Consider the following 18,899-nt stretch of genomic DNA (forward strand, 5'->3'; position numbering starts at 1 on the left):
ATAAAAATATAAATGAGAATTACTAACATAGCCTTATGAAAATAATTTTAATGCAACATACATTTTCTACAAAAATCTGTCATAGGACTAAGGTTCTACATGTGTTCAAAATGGAAAGACTTAGGATTACTCCCTCAGGTGATGTCTCCCTCTGTGAATCATATGTAGGATTTTCCTCTTTCTTTGCTAAAGATCTGTTTACCCAGGTCTCTTTTTGCTGCTTAAAAATAACTGATAAAAAGGCAGAGATATGCACATTTGCTGCTGTTGACACTTTCGTGTGTATCTCATTCTAATTTCCTGCCACCAACTCCCAAACTGATCTATATCTTGGCAATTTTCTGACACAATCTGCTCCAAGTACCGTCTACAGTTTTAAAGATAAAGTCATTATTTTTACATCCAAATAACAGCAACAAATGACCTTTACACTTTTACTAAAACAATGTCTGATGATTACTGATAAGTTTCAGTCAACACTACAGCAAACAACCCTGATTCATGCTATAAAAATAGTAAAATTCATCCAAAGATTTGAACATGTTCCTTTTGCCCCTTTTCCCTCCCCATTCCAGAGACACTTCAGCTTCATTGCTAGACTGGCTGCTCTGTTCATGCCATCAATTAAGGCGAAGCACAGGGACATGCACATTATTGTTTACTATACCACCTGAAACAGGAATACAGTAGCCCAGAATGTTAGGAAACATATTTCAGGACTTCTTTCAGCCATCTCACTCAACCCAAACAATAATCCTCTCCTCCTGTTTCTGAGGGCCAGGGAGCAGTTGCCCTTTCAGATCTGGAGGGGACTTGAGTAGCATAAGATATATTAGATTTCAGTTTGGTTTATTGGCTTCTTTTTTCCTGTTGTCAGTATTCCACTTATGCTGTTTCCTATTGTGCACCCTTTTTCCCTCCTCACCAAAGGGCTGACCCCAGAAGACAGAAAAGAGAAGACTTTGTTGTAGCTAATTAGAGAGGGAAGATTTCTGGGAAACTGGATAGCAGCATCACAGTAACTCTTTTTTTTTTTTTTTTAATTTTTTTTTCAACGTTTATTTATTTTGGGGACAGAGAGAGACAGAGCATGAACGGGGGAGGGGCAGAGAGAGAGGGAGACACAGAATCGGAAACAGGCTCCAGGCTCTGAGCCATCAGCCCAGAGCCTGACGCGGGGCTCGAACTCCCGGACCGCGAGATCGTGACCTGGCTGAAGTCGGACACTTAACCAACTGCGCCACCCAAGCACCCCATCACAGTAACTCTTAAAGATCTTTATATTTAACAAATATTTACAAAACACTTTAGAATGTGCAGGGCTCTGCACTGTTCAATTTTTTTTTCTTCTTGAGAATATTCCCAACAGCTTGAGGTACGTACATTAAATATGAATCTTATTCAAAAATCCTAGAAAGCTACGTTTTGGGCCAGTAAAAGGCTGATATTTGATATTTAATACAGGAAATGATTTCTTTTTTATTTGCTTACTTATATAAGATATATATGTATATTTAATATGTCTTATATATATTTATATATATTATTTATCTATATTATAATATATGTTATATTATATATATTATCATATATATACATATATATATTTATAGCACACACACACATATACACTATGAAACAACTTACAGCATACACACATACAACACATTCCTGTATATGCTCACTATACTCAATTCTCAATGTCTTTACTTGCAGTTCTAACTTAACTCAAATCACCAATTCAAAAATGTTTTAGTGTTCAGGAATGGCATGTAAATTTCAGGGGTTTTTCTCTTTTTATATAAAAGAGAACAAAATTCAATTATGTTTTAGGGAGTTGTTTGTTTTCTCATTGGTTTCAATAATCTAAAGGAAGTAAGTAGTTTGGAATTGAAAAAAATGGGAAGTAAATTTTATTTATTAGGAAATTTGTAAATTTTATCAGCTTCTAAAATCAAACTACCATGTATATTATTAGATTTTAACTCTATAATAACGTAGTTTTTACAGAATAAACTCTTTAAGATAACACAGTAAGTTGAGACTCTAGTGTGGTCTTTCTGATACTATACACACACATACACGCACACACACAAAACCAATGCACTTACAAAGTACAAAGGTATTATAACTAAATTACATAAATTGAAGTGTTATAACCTGGTTTTGATATGTGATTATAACCCAGTGTTACATAATCACTATTCTATTCTCTTTTATGTAATTTTATGGATTTATGTAACGATTTGGGGAGAGGGGTTATTATGGGCTGAATTGCATCCCCCCAAAATGTATATGCTGTAATCTTAATCCCTAGTACCTTATAAGATGACTGTATTTGGAGATAGGGTATTCAGTTAAGTTACAATTCTGGCACTTCAACAAGCTGACAAAGTGAGAATTTTCTTGGCAGCAATTGATTTCTATTTCCCAAGATGTTCACTGAGGATGTGCTTGTTTTAAAGCAATATTAAAGGTCTTGGGCTTTCATATATTATGTTTGAATGTTAACTTTGTTAATATCTTGTTATGTGTAGATATAAAATAAATAAATCATATTTATCATGTATGGGAATTCAATGATTAGCTAGGTTCACTGGCAGAGTTTTAAATAGTTCTTATCTATTTTCCAGAAGACACTTAATTTTTAAACTATTTTTAAGGTTTTTGTTCAAACAATCTAACCATATTTAACTTACTGTAAATACATCAATGCTTTATGTCACAGTTATAAAATTTTTTATCTGATTGCGTGTATATAATACCTATACTTTTGGGGTGCCTGGGTAGCTCAGTCGGTTAAGAGTCAGACTTTGGCTCAGGTCATGATCTTATGGTTCCTGGGTTTGAGCCCTGTGCTGGGCTCTGTGCTGACAGCTCAGAGCCTGGAGCTTGCTTTGGATTCTGTGTCTCCCTCTCTCTTCGTCCCTCCCCCGATCATGCTCTGTCTCTCTCTCTCTCTCTCTCTCTCAAAAATAAATGAACATTAAAAAATCAAAAACAACAACAACGACAACAATAATACCTATACTTTCAAGTTTGCTGAGGGAAAAACGAGGTTGCTAAACTCAAAATACCTATAAATAAGGTGGTAATGTATTCATCGAAAGCAGACCAATCAGTAGACATAAAGAGCATTGGGGATCATGGAAAAATGGAATTTGATCAACATACATGGAGGCATTTAGAGGCACATTTTTTGGACATAGTTGGTCAAAATAAAAGATGTCTGAAGTCTAAATAAGGCTCAATGGTAATATATTTAGTGTCTTCACATAAATTAAGTATTCACTATCCCTTATATTTTAAATATACAGAGAAATAAAATTTAAACTTGAAAGTCACTATTTCTGATTTTATTTCAATATGTTCCTGACATATCTTATTTTCAATATAATTAATATAAGTTATTCACCTGGCAATATCTATATATCAGTAAATTATAAAATTAAATTAGGAATATATGCTACTCTATGGATGGTAAGATACAAAACATAAGGGAAGGGAATATTTACATGGTGAATTAAAATAGTAGAAATAGATAAGCTTTATAAGATTTTTAGTTCAGATAACACCAACTCTTCATATTATATATGTATTTCCTTTAATCCATAAACTAGACATAGAATGTAAACCATTATTGTATTGACTACATATAATTTGTCTTAACTCATTATTCCTCATTTTATGTGATACAACCTAGCAGTAGCAAACATTTAACCTTCTAAATCGATAGTATTGTGCTGTCTAAAAGTAGTAATAGGTATTCTCCTCTGGCTCATTAATCTGATGATACATTTTTAATTTCATTCATTCCATTAATATAATGGAGGAATGAAGTTGGTTCTCTGCCTGCAAACAAAATGACATTTAACATTATGAAAAAATGTAAATAATATGATTCTGAAATATAACTGAGAAGGTCTCCAAAAGCATGACCTTTCTAGGTTTTACATATAAACAAATACCATGAGATTTTATTCTAAAGTAATCTTATATAAGAAAAACTCTGTACATATAATAATGATAAAATTAATAAATCCCACATTTTTTAAACTAAATGGCTGAATAACAGTTTAACTGGACTATTCTTTTTTTTCCCCCTAATCTCACCTTAAAGGTCAGAGCTAACTCAGCTTAATGGTTCAATCTTTTAGGGACATATACAATGACAAAGTAGTAATGGTAGGGACACAAAATTGCAGAAATCATATTTACAAAAATGATGTAGTGAACAGGATAATTTATTTACCAAAATTTATACCATTCTCAAATTTGTATATATGGAAAATAATAAAATAATTCTTAGAGGACAAACTATTGCTATTTAAAATAAAAAGAATTTTGGGTTCACGGTGGCTCAGTTGGTTAAGTGTCTGACTTTGGCTCAGGTCATGATATCATGGTTTGTAAGTTTGAGCCCTGTATCGGGCTCTCTGCTGTCAGTGCAGAGCCTGCTTCAGATCCTTGGTACCCCTGTCTCTCTTCCCTTCCCCCGCTCACGCTGTCTTTCTCTCAAAAATAAATAAAATAAAATAAAATAAGAATTTCCAGATACTAGCTACAAAAATGTGGTGAAATGTTTTGATCAAATTTAGCCTGTAGTAGCAATTAATTATGTTACTTCTTTTTAAAAAATTAATGTTTTTTTCATTTTTTTAAAGTTTGTTTTTGAGAAAGACACACACAGAGTGCAAGTGGGGGAGGGGTAGAGAGAGAGGGAGACACGGAATCTGAAACAGGCTCCAGGCTCTGAGCTGTCAGCACACAGACAATTGTGGGGCTCGAACTCACAAACTGTGACATTGTGAACTGAAGCTGAAGTTGGACACTTAACCCACTGAGCCACCCAGGTGCCCCAATGATTTTTTCATTTTTGAGAACCAGAGAGAGAGACATAGAACAACTGCGTGAGGGGCAGAGAGAGAGGGAGACACAGAATCAGAAGCAGGCTCCAGGCTCTGAGCTGTCAAGCACAGAGCCGGACGCATGGCTCAAACTCACAAACTCTGAGATTGTGACTGGAGCCAAAGCTGGACACTTATCCTACTGAGCCATCCAGGTGCCCCTACTTTTTCTTTTTATGTGAATATTTTGCTGGGTTCAGTTGTTGACCTAAATACCAAAAAAAGTATAAAATGGAGGCATTCTATAGTAAGCATAATGCACCACATGTAATGTATATGACAAAAATCTATACACTTAGATGACTCTTTCTTTTAGTGTCAGTTGAACACATTATTCTATTTTTCCCATAATAATTTATTCTTCATTTGTCATTGCAAATTGACGTTTCCAACAAAAATCTAATTATAGGATTAATGGGATGCACAATAAAATAATATCAAAAATGGCTTTACACTTCACAGGAATTTAAACATTGTTGTATTTAATGCACACTTCAAATCTGTAATGTCCTTAACTATGCCTTTCTTTTGCTTGGGATGAGGATGAAGCTTTCCGGCATTGGGATGCCTACATAATGCTAGATAGTTGGTGCAGATGCAACTCATCTTGATGAGCCATTTTGACTTCCTTGTAGACTTTCCTTATTCTTTAAAATTTCTTTCAATGGTGGTACACCCACAAATCTTTCCTGTTGTTCCCCCCCTTTTTACCCACAATCCTACATTAGTCCTGGGACATTCCCATCCATTTTAAATGACTCTAGTTACCATTTTAATGTGGAGATAGTTCCAACTTATATTTTAACCTAGATCCTCTCCTTAATATCTCTACATAGCAGTGATTATTATCGTATTACTGATACAGAAAAAGAAATATATATAAATACACATATATAGATAGATACAGTTGTGTATGTTTATTAGTTTTATAATTTAGATGTGTGTGTATCTATATACCTATGTGTGCCCATGAAGTACATACAAATACATATTTGCTCTCTGGCCTATGATCACTATTTCCTGAAACAACATGCTGAGAATGTCAAATCTATTATTTGTAACAATTAGTAGTCACATCACAGAAACAATAAAAAGATCAAAATCTTTGATAACTATCTGAGGGTGCAATTTTTTGTTTTTTTAATTAATCTTTCTCACTTGATTGCATTTAACTTCCACATCTTCCATTATTAGACATCATGAGACAGTTCACAGTAACTCTATTTACAAACTATATAAAATCATAATAGAAGAAAATGAGTCATGGAAATAAGTACACATTATTCAGGATGGTAATAACTATCAAAAATCATGCAAAATGCAGCATGAGTTTTCAATCTTCTGATTCTATACAAAGACACCTTTTTTTTTTTTTTGATGAAGTCATCCGTGAACAGCAATTTGCTGAAACAAGGCATAAAAATGTCGTGAGAATTCACATACCTACCAAAATTCCTCATAGTACTTAGAATTAGGCTATGGGATAGTATCCCAAAGGATGCAGAGAAGAAGCCTCATTGGTTTAGTCATTTAAAACTAGGTTGGACAAATCATGGGGGAATATAACTGAGGAAATAATGCTCTACATTTCTTGAGGATGGGCACACTGATTTAATGGCTTTTTTTTTCATTTTGAAATTCTATAATAATAAGAAGGTTTCAACTCATTTTCATATTCATTTTCTGTAGCTCTAGGGTTCACTATGTAAATTATATTTGTGGACAATTTTAAGGAAAAGGAATGTTTTGAAGCTTTGTTGATAATTCTAAGAATGCTGCCTATGTGTAGTACCCGTTTATTTCATGGATTACTGATAATACCTATATTCTCAAAGTTTTCATCATGTTAGCACAACATCACAAATTTGTGACATAAACTTGTGAAAGAAAGAGTCCATTCTGATATCAAAATGTCACATTTAGATTTTTTTTTAATCTCACCTTTTGCAATGGAGAATGATAGAATGCTGTGTAAAAGTATGCTTATGCTGAGTGAACCAGAATAATTAAGAAGTGCCTGAATTTATTAACTTTTTAATTGATAGCTAGAGGAAGAAGCAGTCACAATCTAAAATATACCAAAATTGGGGCGCCTGGGTGGCTCAGTTGGTTAAGCATCCGGCTTTAGCTCAGGTCATGATCTCAGTTTGTGGGCTAGAGCCCCTTGTTGGACTCTGTGCTGACAGCTCAGGGTCTGGAGCCTGTTTCAGATTCTGTGTCTCCCTCTCTCTCTGCCCCTCCCCCACTCATGCTCTGTCTCTTTCTCTCTCAAAAATAAATAGACATTAAAAAAAAAAATTTAAAGTATACCAAAATCTATAACTAGGGTGGAATCATGTTAGTATCCATATTATTATTATTATTAATTATTATTATTATTATTATTATTAAGAACCAGGTGAGGGGATTTACTTAACTACTTAACTGGAAACAAGAACAGAAGAGGGTATGTTCTTCACAAAAAACAAATATATACTTAATCCAAATACCCATAGAATCATGGTGTTAATATATTTAAAAAAATATTTGAATGCTAATTTATTTTTGAAAAAGAGAGAGAGAGAGACAGAACACGAGAGACTGAGGGGCAGAAAGAGAGGGAGACACAGAACATGAAGCAGGCTCCAGGCTCTGATCTGTCAGCACAGAGCCCGACACGGGGCTTGAACTCACAAACAGTGACATCATGACCTGAGCCAAATTTTGATGCTTAACAGACTGAGCCACCCGGGCGCCCCCATGGTGTCAATATTTTTGATGAAATTTTTCTAGTCTTTTTTCTCTAAGGGAAATATCATATAAATATACATGTCACGTAAGTGTTTAATACTTTTAAGATATAAATAAAAAGATATAATAAAAGAAATAAATTTTCATTATGCTTTCAGTTAAAAATAGTATTTTCACACATTAGGAAAGCTACCAAGGCAATGAATTATAATGGAAATAATGACGTTTTAACATCAGCTAGACCTGGCCTGAAACACTTCCTTTGATTCTAATTAGCTAAGAGAATGTAGTTGCTGGCAGAATTCTGGATTCTGGAAATACCATATGAGTTTTTTATGAAGAGACACAGCACATTTTCTGCTACATAGTTTTCTCTGCCTTTCTCATTCTCCTTCTCAGGCAAAGTGTGACAAGCTATCTTTTATTCCCTAGAGTGATGAAGGAGTGTGGAGCAAGCTTTGGGCAAAATACAAGCTAGACCCTCCCCCCTCCCCCTGCCAGACCAGGTGGGATATGTGTGATATGCCTCAGGTACTCCTGGATGCCCAAGGACAAAGGGAAGGAAAAAATAATTGTTAACTGATAGAGATCACAGTCATGCAGGAAATAGTCTCCATCAGTTTACAAATGTCTTGGTAAATTACAAGAAAAAGGCAATCTTATCAATAGCTTAATCTCCAGAAGCCAATGGACTCCGTTTCCTGGAGCCCCAACTTCACTCCTCCATAATGATATAGGGAACAAAGGCATGAAGGAAATGACAGGTAAAATTAAATTTCCTTATAACTTGCAGCCCATTGACAACACTTGAAGAAAATACCAAGTATAACATTTCTCCAGGAACCCCTTACCGTCCTAATGCCTTAGTAGAGGAAAAACCTTAGCTTGACAATAACAAGGCCTCAGGTATCTTAGGAATCCTCTTTAGCAAATCAAAGTCCCTCTAGAGGCCTCCCTTTTGACTTTATCTCCCCCAATTTTATAGTATATAAGGAGCCACTCTTCACAAGCCCAGTGCAGCTCTTCCTGCCCAAGAGTCCTGTCCCCTTGCTTTAATAAAATCACCTTTTTGCACCAAAGACGTCTTCAAGAATTCTTTCTCTCCCTTTCTCTTCCTTCCTTCCTTTCCTTTCTTTTTCTTTCTTTCTTTCTTTCTTTCTTTCTTTCTTTCTTTCTTTCTCTCTCTCTTTTCTTTATTGGCCATCAGCTTCAAACCACCCCACTATCACCCCAAAACTTCAGCATTGAGGAAGGCTCTACTCATTTTGACTTTTTCTCAGATTTATTAAGTGCACATATGTTATCGTTCCTTCTCTTGTCTTATCTATTTTCTTTATGGCACATAAAATTGTATCCTATTAAAATTTAGGTCCCTTTGAATTATCATGGAATTAACTTTACCTTATCATAGTGTTAAGTATTTTTTTTCCAAATGACATCAAGTTTTACAACTTGCCACATTCTAAAGTTTATGTAATATGATACTCTAATTCTTGTTTTAGAAAACATTTAATACTTTTAGCACCTGTGTTTGACTTTTAATAATCACATTTGATTTTCAATCCTTATGTTAAATTCTCTTAAAAGCTGCTGAACCAATCTTGAAAAGGAAACATTGAAATTTGTATCTGCATGTAAAGAATAATGTTTATATTTTAGGAATACTTTAATTATCACTAGGAATTTGGAGACTCAACACTATATACTAATTTAGTCAACAACACATGCGCTACATTATCAGTTTCAGATTGAAGATGGAGTAGAGCACGCTTGGACTGACACTCTGAATAACACAGCATTGATTATGAGAAATTTCCGGCCACAGTGTAAAATTTCTGTAGTATTTCCAGATAATTTTACCTGGCAAAATGGGAACACGTCCATTTTGTTAACTTCATAGCATATGGTTCTAAAAGATTCTTCAGATCGGCAGAGGAAATCTTTTTATTTGATACATAACTATAAAAGTGCTAGAGGTATTCCATTCTTATCATTTCCCCCAATTCTAACTAATGGATTTGCAGATTAGGATTCTTTGTGTCTCAAGAATCCATACTGGAGGATGCACAATCCAGGCATTACTTTGATAGAGGATGGCCCTTCTGCCTGCAATCAAACCTGAAAACCTGTAAACTTTCAATCATACACAGACATGCTACTACCAATGTCTCCTGATTTCTTTCACCTGTCTGTGCCTAGTGCATTCCCTTCACGTTGGGTGGTCTTCTAATACTGTGATCAAACTTCGCTACTAGACAGACCAAGGGCGGACAGGCCAAGGGCAGCCCTAAGATGGGCCACTTTGGCATGAACATCATTTTGAGTTAAAAGCAATAAAAAGCCAACAGATTCAGGAAACATTCTTTACCAACTGCCTCAACTGCCTGCTGTACCAGGAAGAGAGCTATTTAACAGAGATTCCTGTTTACCAAAGAAACTCATCAACATAATAGGGCAACCTTTGTTTTCCAAACACCTCCTCTCACCTTTCTGCTAAGGGTCTTTCTGCTTTCTATCCTCAGACTTCTAACCCTCTCCTTAGCTCATATAAGCATCCCATTACCTCACTGTCTTTGGGAATTTTATGTCTATGTGGATTCCCCATATGTCTGCTATTAAATTTTATTTTCTCCTGTTAATCTGTCTCATGCCAATTTGATTCTTAGTGCAGCTAGAGGGATCTTGAAGGAAAGAGAAAATTCTTTCTCCCAGAAACTGCCCTGGAGTCTTAAATCTCTGCCTCTAAAGATGTGAATTTATATGTTAGAAAAAGTACCTGAGGTGTCGAGGAAGAGCATTAGGTCTAACCCAGCCTGAAGCAGGGAATTACTGTATAGACAGTTAACCAAATACATGCAAGAAGAGGAGACAGAATTCCTCTCTAGTAGAATACAAAAACTTCTGTATTATGTCATGTCACTCCTTCCAATCTATTGGACAAGTTCTGCAAATATCTACATTTAAACAAAATAAAACGTTCATTACCAATTAATTCTGTTCAGTCCGCATTAATGTCAGTCTTATTTAGAGCAACACTATGATGTTCGAACATTTGCAAACTGTATCTTAAACGTAAAAACGTGGATTAATTAGAACTCAAACCTTTGACCACTCCATATCAGACTAAAATTTCTAAAGGTTACTGTATAGGTTACTTCTTTTACACACACACACACACACACACACACACACACACACACACACATATTAGAAATGCGTCTATAGACTAGAATGAGAGAACAGTAATTTTTTCCCATAAAATAGTTTTTATTATTGCCTGTAAATCCAGGAAGCAGAAAGAGTATGGAAGTAAACTGCATGAAAAATCAGAGAAGATAACAATTAAAAGATTGTAAATTGTTAACACAGTTGACTGTCAAATATATCTACTCTATATTGATTGATATTGCAAGCTGCAAAACAAAAGTAGTGTTAATCAAGTGATGCTCTTTTTCTGATTTTTGTAAAAGTGAAATACAAGATACCCATTATATATCGATATAATATTTAAAGTCACTTCATTATAATTTAAATTAGGAGATTTCCAAATACATAAGTTTCAGAAGCAAGATAATTTGGTAAGAGGCACATTCGGTATTGATGAAGTTTTAGGGTGATGGGGAGTTCGTGGGGTGGTCCACAGCCAACAGCTAAGAAAGAATTCCTGAAGACGTCTTTGGTGCAAAAAGGTGATTTTATTAAAGCATGGGGACAGGACCCATGGTCAGAAAGAGCTGCACTTGGGTCATGATGGGCAACTCATTTTATACCCTCAGGTTGGGATGGGGTCAGGGATAGGGTAAGTCTCTAAGGTATTTTGGGAGAAGCAAGGTTTCCAGGACCTTGAGGGTCTAGCTGTGCTAGAGAAACACCACATATTACTGTTTAATAAAACTGTCATGAGATGCTTCAGATGTATATCGGGGGACAATAAACTTGGAGTATAATTGCCAGCATATATCTTGGGGCAGTTGAGATAAAGGAAGTATACTTACAGGATCCTCAAGTTTGGGATAATGTTAAGCTACAGTTCTCTTGAGAGACTAAGAGAAAAGACCCCTCCCCCCCCCACATTCCCGAAACCAGCCAGGGCGTGCCCGGTTGTGGTCTGACCTAAAGGCGGGAACCAATCAAGTTCTGCTGAGTGGTTTGAAAAAAAAGGCGGGAACCAAACAAGTTCTGCTGAGCGTTCAAATTTAAATGTCAACCAATAACAGCTCTGTAACCTCGAAAAATCCCTAACTTGTTTGTGCTTGTCAATAAAAGAAGCTGTAAGATCCTCGCTTGGGGCCTCTTAGCGTCACCGGCAACGAGTGCGCGGAGGACTGGGTTCGAACCTGCAATAAACGACCCTTGCCGCTTGGCTTTGACTCTGGACTCTGGTGGTTTGTTTTCGGGGGGTCTCTCAAATCGGGGCATATCACTCTTTTACCCCTAACACAAGGCAGCTGAGGTCCTGGAGGGAGGTCACTCTGCCTGTTTCAAGGACTTGTCAATGGGCCGAAGGAAGTAAGGGAATTAATTTTTCATTTGCCTTAGTTTCCCACATTACCATGGCAAGCACTTAAACCCCTTCCCTTTGTTCTTTGGTAGCCAGGAGTGTCTGAGGAATATCACACATAGTCCACCTGAGTGGGGGGTGGGGGTGGGTAGGTAGGGGTGGGGAGCTGCCACCCTGTATTTTGCCCTCAGCTTGCTCCATGCTCCCTCATCAGTAGACATATCAGGAAACAACTATGTAATTCCCCAAGCACTATGTTCCAGCCCAACCTGTAGCCTTCAATACCTTTTGAATTCTAAGTAGATCCCAGATGTTTTCCAAACATATACAGGTATTTGAAAACATCACTTGAAATTATTACTAAGTGTAGTCTAATCAAAATGAACGTTTTCAATTCCATTCAATTTATTTTTCTACACACAGGTAGACCCATGCCCATTTGTTTGTTGAAGAAAAGTACAGGGAAATATGACATTATCTTTCACCGTTCTCATTCCACACTGCCCCCGTGTGCTAGATACTGCTTCTAACTCTTCTAGAGTTGAATTTTCAAAGGATGATAAAAGGAAACAAAGTTTCTTTTCACTGGCATTGTTAGAATTTGGCAATGATGTCTTCTGTGTGAATGATACCCACATTTCTGCACATTTCATTGTTAGCATGAACTATGTCAATGGACAATAGTGGTGACCACTTACGGTTTACGTTGGCTAAGACCATTGTAACATTTCACCCAATTTGACTAATCCTACCCACTCACCACCCTCACGACCTGATAGTATTAGAAGATGAGACTTTGGGGATGTAATTAAGATAAGGTTGAGAGTGGAGCTCTCATATATAGGATCAGTTTTCATATGAGTCGAGAGAGCTTGCTTCCTCTCTCTGCTCTCTGCTATATGTAGATGGATACAAAATAAATCAACAGTCTACAACTAAGAAGACAGCTTTCAACAGAACCTGGTTGTGCTTACAGCTGGTTCTTGCACTTCCTGCTTCCAGAACTATGGGAAATAAATTTCCGTTGCTTCTAAGCCCTCCACTTTAGGGTATTTTGTTATGGGAACCTGAACTAAGACATCCATCATTCCCCTCAAAGGCACTGGCTTACTCTTACCCTTTACTTGCACTTTTTACATACAGGATGGGGATGAATAATGGGATAAAAGTGGAAGAAACCCTGAAAGTTTTGTTCACCTCTCAGCAAGTCGCATATAGATTACTTTAGCCTATTTGTAGACATATGTGACTTACAATCAGATAGCGTTCCTTTGTTTTCATACTTCAATTCACTTAAATATTGATCATAGTACACCAGAAACAAGATGGTCTTAAAAAGGCCTGAGAGAAAGAATCTCTTTTAAGAAACAACAATTAGATTGAGGGTAGACTTTTTCAAAATAATAGAACACAGGAAAAGAACATCTTCAAAGAACTGAGAGGAAATAACTCTCAACCTAGAAATGTGTACCATCAAAACAATTTTTCAAGAAAAATGGTACAAAAAAACCCACATTTATAGGCCAGCAAAAACTGAGAATATTCACCATCAAAAAATCTGTACTAAAGACACTTGTAAAGGATATTTTTTAATCTTAATTTTAATTTCAATTAGTTTATATAAGGTGTTACATTATTTTCAGATATACAATATAGTAATTCAACACTTACATACACCACCCGGTGTTCATCACAGATATTATCACTGTAATACTGTGTATGCTGAGCCAAGTAGATGTGATTATTTAAATTTTTTAACTTTCTTACAGTAAAGGCTTAAATCTTTTCATAAAGAATTTGTATAATTTTATTAAATTTATTCTTGGATGCTATATTTTTATTGATACCTCTAAGAATATTTATTTTTTCTGATTTGCTAATTATATCTTATATGAAAACATTAATTGCAGCTAATTATCTCTCCTTTTGTCAGAATGAAATTGGAAACCGTTATCATTATTATTTTTATTTTAAAATTTATTTGAATTTTGACCTGGGGCCAAGAAACAACATATTTCATGAGCTTTAAAAATAAAATTGTATATCTTATTATTAAAGGTAGATTTGATTTAGATTTACTTGATCGATTTCAGTCACTTGATTTGCCACGGTTTCAAAAAAATGGGTCAGAGTGACTAAGAAATAATTTATTTCTTTAAACATCTCCATATAGTTTCTGAAATATATATTTACATTTCCATTTTTAAGTGTGTAAGTTATGTGACATAAGAACTCTTTAACTCTGGATCATCCTCTTAGTTTAAATATTTCTGAAACACTTTCTCTCAGATGCATTTCTGGCATAAATATATATGGATGAGTTATTTAGCTAATCTAAAGTCATCTCTTTTCTTTGAAAGTTTAAATTTATCCCATTTATAGTCGTTAGAACATCAAATATATTTAGCTTGTAACTTTTAGCATATTTTATGTGCATTTCTATTTTAATGCTACGGGGTTTTCCACTTCATGGTATATACATTACTTTTTCTTTGTGTGTAATGTTTGTACTTAATATGCAGTAAACCTCAAAGTTTGTACAACATATCCATATTTGTGTAACATGCATCCATGTATATTTTTGATTCCCAAATTGGAATTGGAACTATTGGCTTTGTTACAAATGACATAAAAATGGATGCACTTGTACTTTTCTTTTTACATCTTGATTTAATTTTGTTTTTAATTTTCTTTATCATTTATTTAGGATGGTAATTAACCAACACTTATAGGCAATCAAAACAAATTTTTAAAAACATGGTTTTTAACTTATTTTTCTATGTTCAGTTCTTCAATGTACAGTAAATTCTTGCAAGGAAGGTAAGAGGAGCACCACTACACTTCATAGCCCCCTTTGAGCTCTCCAGCATCGCCCCACCCTTCTTTCTTACTTTTGCCGTCACTCCTTTTTGTTATACCTATTTTTTGTCATTGTTTATGACATTTTCCTAGGATAATGTTTCTCTCAGTTACTTAACCTTCGCTCTCTCTGTTAAAGTGCCTGATGCCTGGCAGCAGGTGGCTTATCCTATATTATTTATGGAGATATACTAGTTAGCTAGATTTTATTACCATGCAGATCTCTTTGTTTTTAAAGAAACATTTATTGGTGCTCCATTACCTAGGTTCTTGTACATGTGAGAGTGTCTTTTTTGCCTCTGTGTACTTCAATAAAAATTGTTTGGCTATAAATGTCTTCACTTACACTTTCTTACCTTGAGAATTAAATTTGTTGCATTTCTTCTGACATTGTGAGACCAACCTGATTACTGATTCTTCCCTATTAGTAACACCAACAGCACCACCAGGACATCACTCACCACACACAAATCCACGCAGACACATTCTGTGCACACAGTCGATTGTTTCAAAAGACTCTTCACTTACTTCAGATCTTAGTAACTTCACTAGGATATTACTCGATATTGATATTTCTGTATTAAAATGTGGGAAATATGATTACCTTTTCTGTTTAGATTCCTGGTGTTTATTTATTTATAACCTTATATGTTTCTTAGTCTTCTAAGTTTTTCAAATATAACTAGTCTTAATTTGGGTCAGACTAATAATTATTAGAGCTCTCTAATTGTGTTACTGTCTTTTATTTATTTTTTATTTATATTCACCCCAACAATGAAAAGACACTCTTCTCAGTCACTTACTTATTATGACATGTGCATATATTTCACCCACATATCAAGTATGGAATTCACTACTAAAAATGTGTTCCCTTATTTTGTGAGAATTACTTCCTTGTTTTTGCTCACCCACTATATCAATGAATAGCCAAGTGCCATTTTAATTCTCACAATTAAATGAGAATAAATAAATTAAATAAATTAAGTGACACAATTTTATTTTCTCTGTAAGGTTTAGTATTTTTGTTTGCAACTGGTTTCTGATGTTTCTCTGTGATATCATTTGGTGGATTTCATTTCCTTTCACCTATCTTGACATTTATTGGTACCATCCAACTAGCACTATGCATCCTTTAGCTGCAAAAACTTTGGATTATTTCTCAAGAAAAGTAATTTTCTACATTTTTATTGTTACTATCACATTCTGAAATACATATAATTTTCAGAACTTCTGGACCTACTTTTAGGTATCTTATTATTCTTTGACCTTACAACTTACAGCTATCTTTCTGTTCTAGCTTTTGTTACATTTATTCGACTTTATATTCCAACCTTGCTATTAAGTAATTTTTTCTAAAATATTTGTGATGTTAAAGCCTAATTTTTATTCTCTTCATTTTATGTCATATTCTGATATAGTTTCATTAATAAAATTTCTCTCCAAATGCTTTTATTTTACTCAACTCAAACTTTTTTCAAGTGTTCTTCTGAGTCCTTTATTATTCCTATCCTCCCTAGAGTTTTATTTTTAATTTATATGCATTATTAACCACTCTCAGATTTGGAACTTTTCTTTAATTGTCCAAGGATCTTTGATTCATATGTTTGAGTGGAAACTTTAAAAGTCCATGGAAAGCTCTTTAAACATGGTGGTCTAAGGTAGTATTTTTTTCCTAGGTTTTATTTCTTCAGAGAAAAGAAAAAGTAGCAAATGTTCTGCTATTACATGTGATGCTTATTGCATTTTTTTACAGAAATGGAATATACACGTATGTGGTTGTGTGTGCATGTGTGCGTATATATATATACGCACACATGCACACACATATACGCATATTTGTGTGTGTGTGCGTGTGGGGGAGGGGCAGACAGTGAGCAAGACAGCAAGAAAGTAAGAGAGCAAGAGAGAAAAGGAGATGTGGTAGGACAAGAATAATAATGGAAACCAGGATTTTAATATGCTTCACATCACGGCAAAAATGAAAATCCTGATAAAAGTTTGCCATTACTCCTATTATCTAATGTCTGAGCAAAATTAGCCTCAGTGACAAAAAAATAAAGTGCTAATTCTCTGTAGAGTTTCACTTAATAAGTGTGTTTGTGTAAGTAGTAGAATTGACATTTTTCCAAGTCTAGACATGATTTCTCCATGTAAAAATTTTTGTAGCTTGTAAGTCCATCCTACGTTGATATATTTGTTGCCCTAAATTCTGCTTCCACAAAGCAGACGACTTAATCAATGACTTAATTTTTCAGTTTTAAATAATTGTAAGTCAAATATATTTTTAAAATGTCTGCCTGAGCAGGGGCATTTAATGTAAAGCTAGTATTCCAGCTGTCTCATCCAAATGTGTCTTTATTTCATTGTGTATATATTTGTGATATATTGGAAGAAGCGGTTAGTTTTGATTAAGCAGATCAGTTTTCAATACAGAAATTACAGTCACATTTTTCATACAATGTTAAAGAAAGCAAATTTCCCTGCTGATGCATGAATTGTAAATATTTAAATGCGAAAACAAGTTTTTGCTGCATGGTTGGCTGGAAAATTTGTGACATTGTATCATTTTAAATGCTTTCAACTCAGAAGACTAATCAAACTCCTGAGCTACAGAGCAGGAGATCTGCTGAATAAATACCAAAATGGCAGCTGTATTTTCAGAAATTAATATGTCATTTTGAGCTGAGCTATGTACAAGATGATTACAAGATAGAAGGATAGGAGGTAATAGGTTTAATTTATTTATTAGTGGTGACTTTTTTCCCCCAAATTAATTCGCTAGAACTACAAAAATTGAAATCCAAACATGTGACATTAAAAAGGGCTGTAGAATGAACACTTTGTAAACCTCCTGTGTTTGATTCTCATGCTGGCTCCCCTCTCCCATCTTAGGTTAACAGTGCTAGGGAGGACTCTCCCGCTAAGACTAAGTGAACTAAAAGGGAAGAATTCCTGAAACGAAATCATATTATAACAACTGATTTATTTCTAATTGTTTGAATGTATTCTTTGCAATTCTAGTTAAAACTTCCTGAACAGGCTCAGTCTCACCTCAGTCCCATCCACTGTACCTATAACCATTGGTTATTTTTAACTCTTTGCTTTAACACTTCATCACTATTTCTTCCCGATTCTTTGGTTTTATAGCAACAGTCACAAGGACTGGTACAGGTTTTCCCTGCTGTTTGAAAGTAGAAGGTACTTATGAAAACTTTCATAAGCTGAAATGGAATAAACAAAGTAATTACGAGTAAAAGTGAAAATCCTTTTTCGATTTCTTTCAGTTAGCAAAAACAGGTACCAATGTAGGTCTTCCCTAAAATTAAAGTGGTGTAAATCAAACTTTCAGATAAGTGGGGAAACCTGTATATGAGCCCCATAACATTCAACTGAAAATGTATTAATCATCAACTCATTAAATTCTTCCCCAATCACCCAGCATGGTAGGAAGAATAATGACCTCTTCAAAACATCCATATCATTATCCCTGGAAATTATGCCTATGTTACCTTGAATGGCAAAAAAGAATTTATAGTTATGATTAATTGAAGGACTTTAAAATTAAGCAATTAGCCTTTATTTTCCAGGTAGGCTCAATCTGATCATATGAATCCTTAAAAGGTAAAGAACCTTTGATGGCTGTGATGAGAGAGAGATAATGACTACAGAAGAATGGTCAAGGAGATACAAAGTTGCTAGAGGAAAAAGATAGACAAAGGAGAAGATGAACAAGGAATGTGAGCAGCCTCTAGAAGTTAGGAAAGGGAAAGAAATGGACTGCATTCTCCCCTACAGTCTCCAGAAAGGGATGCAGCCCGACTGACACCCTGATTTTAGCCCAATGGTATCCATGTGCCACTTTACGAAACTGTAAGAAAATAAACGTATGTTGTTTTAAGCCA

This window comes from Prionailurus viverrinus, chromosome A1 (genome assembly GCF_022837055.1).
Source record: "Prionailurus viverrinus isolate Anna chromosome A1, UM_Priviv_1.0, whole genome shotgun sequence".
Lineage (NCBI taxonomy): Eukaryota > Metazoa > Chordata > Mammalia > Carnivora > Felidae > Prionailurus > Prionailurus viverrinus.